This window comes from Mixophyes fleayi, chromosome 2, assembly GCF_038048845.1.
Source record: "Mixophyes fleayi isolate aMixFle1 chromosome 2, aMixFle1.hap1, whole genome shotgun sequence".
In the NCBI taxonomy this organism is placed as follows: domain Eukaryota; kingdom Metazoa; phylum Chordata; class Amphibia; order Anura; family Limnodynastidae; genus Mixophyes; species Mixophyes fleayi.
The window spans coordinates 226,638,006-226,646,166 of NC_134403.1; the positions used below are offsets into that span (position 1 = coordinate 226,638,006).

General features: G+C 40.5%; 1 long non-coding RNA gene across 1 annotated transcript; it reads right to left on the reverse strand.

Moving 5' to 3' along the window:
* Positions 1–894: 894 nt before the first annotated feature.
* Positions 895–7,428, reverse strand: LOC142138696 (uncharacterized). The gene is made up of 2 exons (XR_012688094.1): positions 7,174–7,428; positions 895–3,260 (listed from the first exon to the last, which is right to left on the reverse strand). It is a non-coding gene; the product is annotated as an uncharacterized LOC142138696 (long non-coding RNA).
* Between the last annotated feature and the right edge of the window lie 733 nt (positions 7,429–8,161).

Sequence of the window (8,161 nt, forward strand, 5' to 3'; positions counted from 1 at the left end):
TATATTGTGGTGACCACTCCTCTACGCAGTCCAGGTACAATTTTTGGTGTAATTAAGACCAGTTGATGGTTTTCTTATTATATTGTAGGGACCACTCCTCTACGCAGTCCAGATACAATTTTTGGTGTAATTAAGACCAGTTGATGCCGGTTTTCTTATTATATTGTGGGGACCACTCCTCTACGCAGTCCAGATACAATTTTTGGTGGGATTCAGACCATTTGAGGGTTTTTAAATTATATTGTGGTGACCACTCCTCTACGCAGTCCAGGTACAATTTTTGGTGTAATTAAGACCAGTTGATGGTTTTCTTATTATATTGTGGGGACCACTCAACTATGCAGTCTAGAAAGATTCCTCGTTGTAACGTTTTGGACTAATAACAATATTGTTAGGTGTTCACAATACACTGTAAATTAGTGGAAATGATTGTTATTGAATGTTATTGAGGTTAATAATAGCGTAGGAGTGAAAATAAGCCCAAAAACTTGATTTTTGAACTTTTTATGCTTTTTTTCAAAAAAAATCCGAATCCAAAACCTTAAATCCGAACCAAAACCTTTCGGCAGGTGTTTTGCGAAACAAATCCGAACCCAAAACCTCAAGCAAATCCGAATCCAAACCACAAAACACGAGACACCAAAAGTCTCCGGTGCACATCCCTAGTACAAACTGGCTCTATTTTACCTGAGTTGTCCCCCCTCCAGTGTGTACTCGAAAAGAGTTTTTAGTGCAGCGGGGAACCTGGTCAGTGAGCGGCGAAGGAGGTTGCTTCCTCACAACGTTGAAAAAATGATGTTCATTGTCAGAGATGACCTAAACGGGTCCTTTCTCCTGAACTCCAGCTGCTATACCTTGTGGGTATCGATCGATAGAGAGACAGACAACTTCAGATGTTAGGCTGAAAATGTATCTGGTTCTGACCAGCCCTAAGTCAGAGTAGTTTTATTTATACATAGTTTCACAGAATAAGAGAGATAAGGAATGCAAGGTTTCTCAAGGCAACTTGTCCATGTCAGCAGTTTGTGGGCATGATGTAGAGCAGATGTCTTATCACAGTCACGTAGGCCTCAAGTGGGGGTCGTGGGCTCCTGGTACCAAACTTGCTGGATGTGCACATTCTTGAGAAGAGACATGTTGGCGAGAAAGAAATGAATGTAAGGCAGAGTTCATGGAGAATATTCTGCAGCTTGCAGACTATTCTTCTTTCAATAGTAATTATACAAAATGCATTACATTAAGAAGTTCATAAAATGTATATCTCTCACATAAACCCCTCTTTTTATCATTTTTATAATTACCCTGCCTATCCTTTTGGTGTGCATGAAGCACTCCTGCACCCGACCTACTTCATTCAATTCAATGGAACCTCTAATAGGCCCTTAGAGGATGGTAAAGATACATTCAATCAGGTCTATGGTTCATGTACACCTAATTCTTAAAAATAATAAAAAAAGAAAAATGGGAAAGACTGAGGGGGGAGAGTACAAAAGAGCCTTAAAGCTCTGAGAGGACAAGGTAAACCTCTGATACCGGTTTGGGCTTTACATGTCTTTTAAGAGACTTTTTATTCAGAATGAGATCATTTCTGCACCTTTTCAAACAGCATTGGAAAAAACATAAGCTTAGTTTAAAAATGACATATAGCAACAACAATAAAGCTAATATCTTAGCTATCCATATTAAAATGCCTGAAATCCATGCGAAAATACCTTTGCCCCAATTGCTAGGATTTAACCATGAGAAGGCTGATGTCCACCAGCCATTATTTACTGTATCGGGGTCAAAATTCTCTTTCCTGAAATTCTCCTTCATTTCTTTGGCTTCTGTCATGTACCTGTCTATTACTTCTTCTGGATTATCAGTGTCATTTGTTACAAAGTTACAACAATGTATTCCGTATTCTGTTTCTAGGGTCAAACAGTACCCTCCTGACTGAGCAGTGATGTAGTCTAATACAAGTTGATGTTGTATTAACTGGGTTTTCATTGCCTGCAGTTCCTTTCCAACATACCTAAAGGATTTGTCATAAATTTCTGTTATGTTATCTAAAAGTCCTGCAACCTTTAATATCATATTATAGTTTGCCATGTACCCCATTGTTCCTATTGAAACGATGTTGCCAAATCCAATGCCCACATTGTGCCCTTTGGACTTTGCTATGAAAGGGATATGTTCAGTATCTATTGTCTTAATTTCCCTTTTCTCAAGCCTATGGTCCTTTTTATTCCTGAATACTCCTTTGAGGTCATCATGGGTCATGACATAGAATTCAGGAACCAATCTGGCCAAGTAGCATACCCCTATGGAATTTGGGGGGAGCCACCTGTAGGCATTGCGTCCACACACATAATAAACATCATCTGGTAAAAGGTAGGGGATATCATAAAACAGGCAATATGTAGATACCTGTTGTCCTAAGTGACATGAAGTGTCATTTTCTGCTCTGTCATTGTCAAAGGCAGGCAGTGTGCCGTTCCAGGTGAGATTATATCTATCATATTGACATTTTATACACTCCTGGCTCTTTGAAAAAATAGTACCTTTTTCGGTTTTCATCTTCACTGTTTGGTTGCATTCAGAATTACAGTGTGATAAATAAGGTTGGGTGAAATTCACTATAACTTGACAGCGTGATTTAGGGACGGACCCTAAAGGGAAACTCTTATTTTGGTAACTAATGCGTATTTGGCCATATAGCCCTATTGGATTCTATTCCCTTATTGAAACAATATTTTGGTCTGACTCCATTCGTGTTTAGTTTTACTACTGGGTATCTGGTGGTTTTATACTTGTGGCTGACCATGCGTCCACATGAGAAGTTTCCCTCTCTCATTTTAGTCAGCTCTTCACTACTCAAAGGTATGGGAACCAGAGCTATATTTTTACTGATGGTAGGAGTACGAGAACATACCCAGCAGTTGCTGGTATTGGTTATTTGACTGATGGCGTTGTGCAAGTGTGCTATAACATTCTCTGGCTCTTCTAAATTAGAAAAGGCTGTAGGAAAACATAGAAAAAGAACAATTTTTTAAAGGACCTTACTCCCCTTCATGGTTTTTCCTGGGTCACCGTAGCCTTTTTGCAGTGGCTGGCGTGGATCCAAGGATCCTTTCCTTCAAGTTTCACAGAAGTGGGTGTAGTCAACAGAACTTGATATGGCCCCTCAAATCGTGGTTCCAGAGACCTCCTCACGTGTCTTTTTACGAAGACGTAATCTCCTGGCACCAGGGCATGTGTTCCAGTGCAATCCTCTGGATCTGGGATTGAAGAGAAAACTCAAGAATGTATGTTAGTGAGGGACTTCTGTAGTTCTTTCACATAACTAGTCAGTTCACCTTGGTGTTTAACTAAAGATTGTGGAAAATAACACCCTGTCTTTGGCGGCCCCCCAAACAGTATTTTTTATAGGGGCTCAGCCTGTGTTTCTTATTAGGTGTTGTCCTGACTGAGTATAGGGCGAGGGGAAGGCATTGCAGCCAGGGCATCCCTGTGCTTTTCATGGCTTTCTGTATTTTGAGCTTGAGAGTGCCATTTAGCCTTTCTACCTTGCCACTACTCTGCGGGTGGTAGGGGGTATGGAATGCTTGAGCAATCCCCAAGTCTGACATGATAGATGTCATCACTTCTCCTGTAAAAGTAGTACCTCTGTCTGATTCAATCACCTCTGGAACCCCGTATCTACATACTACCTCAGATAGCAGCTTCTTGGCTGTATTTTTCGCTGTGGCTTTGGATATCGCCCACGCTTCCGAAGAGACTGGAGAATAGATCAGTAGCTACTAGGACATATTCATATATTCCACATTTGGGTAGCTGAATGTAATCTATCTGTATGCGCTGAAAGGGGTAGAGGGGTTTAGGTGTCACCCTGGGAGGTACTGTTACTGTGTGACCAGGGTTGTGTGTGTTACAGATGGCGCAGGCCTTTACCAGATTACTGGCAGCTGTGCTGAAGCCTGGCGCGATCCAGTGTCTGAATACAGAGTTAATTATTGCGTCTTTTGAAACATGGGAAGGCCCATGCACTATAGCAGCCAGTGTAGGAAAAAGGACTCTAGGGAGACAGTGTCTGTCTGTTGTGGCCCATATGCCCTCTATGTGTTCCGCCCCCCTCTTTTTCCACTCCTCTCTTTCAGATACTGCTGGATGCTTTTGGAGGATTTTTAGCATTTCCAGATCTATAGGGAGGGTGGGGGGTGTGGTGGACACTAAATAGTGTTGTACTAGCGGTAAGTCTGCTGCAGCTTTTGCAGCCTGGTCTGCTAGTCTGCTCTCTGGTGTGTGCTTTTACCTTTATGACTGCCACTTCCTTGGGCAGTTCTAATGCAGCAAACAACCTCAAAATAATTTCTGCATTTTTAATGGGTTTACCGTTAGAGGCCATAAAGTGTCTGTTCTTCCAAATACTTTGGTAGTCATGTGCAACCCCAAAGGCATATCTGGAGTCAGTGTAAATGTTAGCTGTTCTCCCTTCTGCATACTGACATGCACTTATAAGTGCTTCTAATTCAGCTTGCTGTGCAGATTGACTTGGTGGGAGGGGTTGCTGGAGTACAATGTCTGTTTCTGTTGTAACTGCATAACCTGTTTTGGGAGAGCCTTTCTCATAGTACCTGGACCCATCTACAAACAGGAGTAAATCAGGGTTGCTAAGAGATGTCTCTTTAACATCCCCGGGAGGTTTAGTTTCCAGATCCATTAAGGCTAGACAGTCATGATCACAGAGAAAATTTTTTAGTTGTGTTTCCTGCTTTGTCACAGTCTCAACACTCTCTGTATTGTCTGTGTCTTCAGCAACACTTTCTATACTGTCTGTGTTTGTAGCGTCTATACTGTTACTCCCCTCTTTTATATCCATGCAACTTGGGAACAATGTTGCTGGATTTAAAACTGTGCATCTTTTTAGTGTAACGTTTGAGGGTGTCAGTGGTGCTACTTCATATTTAGTTAATCTAGCCACTGAGATTTGTTTTGTTCTGGCTTGATTCAGTATTTCCATGACTGAGTGTGGTACCTGAATGGTGAGAGGGTAATTCAGCACTATGTCTGCAACTTTTTTGTAGCAATAAAGCGGCTGCTGCTACTGCTTTTATACATGTTGGGGCTCCCACTATGACAGAATCTAGCTTCTGGGAGTAGTACCCCAATGGTCTTTGTCTGCTCCCATGCTCTTGTGTTAGTACGCCATGAGCGTGCCATTCTTGTTCATGGCAGAACAAGTTAAACGGTAGTTCATAGTTAGGTAGCCCAAGGGCTGGGGCGCCTGTGATTAAATCTTTGATCAGCTCAAAAGCTGCTTTTTGTTCAGCTGTTGACCAAAACATATTGCAACTTCTATTCATTGGAAGTTGGATCAATGCAATCTGGATTGCCTAAATGGTCTTTTTTTGCTGGAGATCTGTGAAGAAAAAAACTTTTGCATAAAGATTAACATTTATTCACTAGGAATTACAGTAACTGTTATTCGTTGAACAGCTGCTAATACGACACTTGTTTAAAAGTTTCTCTTTGTAGCTTTAACTGTGACGCTATGCGTTCCATGCAATGAAAAACTGATTTCCTCAAAGAGGCAGTCCCTAATCTCACAAACAGGGAATGTCAAAGTGACGAGACCTGGTCTAGTGTTCAAAGCCACTCCTTTCTCATAATCTCTTTGTAAACCAAATATTCACACATATTTCCAGATTCTGTGATTTCCATGTTTACAGTACAAATATATATTCACAATTCTCGCTCACAGACAACATTTTATCTCGTAACAATTCTTTATGGGCATAACAAACCCTCCTGATTTCTGAGAACATTTATCAGCGCCATTTTACACAGATAAAAACAGCTTGTAATATCTCTCCATGTAAAGCTCACTCCCACAATTCTCAACTTCATTAAAGAGAAAGCTATTTTTCTCAAAAATAAATAAATAATAAAAATAAATATTACTTTGTTCAAATATAGAAACGGCTTGTTGGACCCCAGCCAACTTTGTTCTGAAACCAGTAATAGTGATAATGTACATTATTTACAGTCTTGTGACGGACCAAAGACTTTAAAACTTCTTTTGCATCTCTTCAAAAACATTACATTTACAACTGTACAGCTTTTTCAACCTTGAAACATGTCTCTTGTAAAACGGTCAAGACAGACAAACATGGATCTCCCTCACACGCAGTAAGACGGAGATAAAACTCACATACAGAGAAAGAAAACTTAACTGCTATCTTCCAGCCTACTGCTGTGGAACTACAAGTCCCAGCATTAGACTAAATACACATTAGCTTCAACATGCTAATATCAATCAGCACTCAGGACATATTTTCCTATTGAAAAATAGAAACATACTTGGAAGAACCATTTTATCAATGTTACATACATTGTCAGATAACAAAAAAACACAGAGTGCTTCTTATCTCAACACACTGAAATCTTTTACACAGAATAAAGGAGGGGCACATCTCACTCTTCAGCTGCGCAGCATTTAAACATACATTTTTAGTACACAACCTACTTGATTCATTGTTTTAGTCATTATATCATTTAGCTTGTGATACATTTTCTATTTCATCAGTGTCACTTAAATTTGTTAACTGTAACATATCACAGCAATCATTGTCATTCTCTAATTCTTCTGACATTTTACACCATGCAACACATCTGTCAAAATAACCTTTTTCTTTCAGTGCTTTCTCATTGTCTTTAATTAGTTGTTTCAAAAATGGAACTTTTAATGTACCGTTCTCAGACACCCCTGCAGCTTTGAACAGTTTTCTCATCCCTTTTATGAAATCCTTGCCTTTATGCTTTCGCATATACTTTATGGGGTCTAGATCCCCGTACTTTTCGGATTTCTCTCCTGTCTTGAACCCTTTATTTCCCATACTGGGATTACCTTATGGTCCAATATATTTTAAATGAGAAAACTTTTATTTGTTCCTGTCTTGCTTTACAACAAGGTTGCAGCAGGTCTGCCTTTCTGAATGTTCCTGACTACTTTTACTAAAATCCAACAAAAAACACAATCAAGTATACAATCAAGATTATTTGCAGGGTCAACTGTGTGATCTGACTGAGTTCTGTGGTGTTATTCATGTGCATAGATGTATCAGGTGTATGGCATAGAGAAGACAATATATCAATACATGTAACAATACAAGACAGATTACACACAAGTACCTTGATACTCTTAATAGTATCTGTTGCCAGAGTTCAGGGATCTCCGTCAATCAGACTGCAGTACCCTCGAGCTGGGATAATTCCTCCTCCACAGAGACAGCTCTAAGAGCAAAAATAAAGCTTTTTGCTCACCAGCGCTGGATTAACGTCTGTCTGTCTGGAAAGGGAGAACCCCGTTGTCGGGAGGTCTGATGTATTGGAGATCCCAGCGGCGAGTCCCCACTGAAACTGTCAGAGATGACCTAAACGGGTCCTTTCTCCTGAACTCCAGCTGCTATACCTTGTGGGTATCGATCGATAGAGAGACAGACAACTTCAGATGTTAGGCTGAAAATGTATCTGGTTCTGACCAGCCCTAAGTCAGAGTAGTTTTATTTATACATAGTTTCACAGAATAAGAGAGATAAGGAATGCAAGGTTTCTCAAGGCAACTTGTCCATGTCAGCAGTTTGTGGGCATGATGTAGAGCAGATGTCTTATCACAGTCACGTAGGCCTCAAGTGGGGGTCGTGGGCTCCTGGTACCAAACTTGCTGGATGTGCACATTCTTGAGAAGAGACATGTTGGCGAGAAAGAAATGAATGTAAGGCAGAGTTCATGGAGAATATTCTGCAGCTTGCAGACTATTCTTCTTTCAATAGTAATTATACAAAATGCATTACATTAAGAAGTTCATAAAATGTATATCTCTCACACATAAAAATGAATTATCAATTCCTCAATCAAGTACAGCACTGGCCTCCAGATACTACAGAGGGACCTGTGGTTGTGGAGTCCACCGGGGACGAATTGATAATGTGTGAGGATGAGGAAGTACACACTGAAGGGGGAGAAGAATCAGAGGATGAGGATGAGGACGACATCTTGCCTCAGTAGAGCCAGTTTAGTTTATACAGGGAGAGATGAATAGCTTTTATTGTGTGGGGGCCCAAACAAACCAATCATTTCAGCCACAGTCGTTTGGTAGTCCCTGTCGCTGAAATGATTG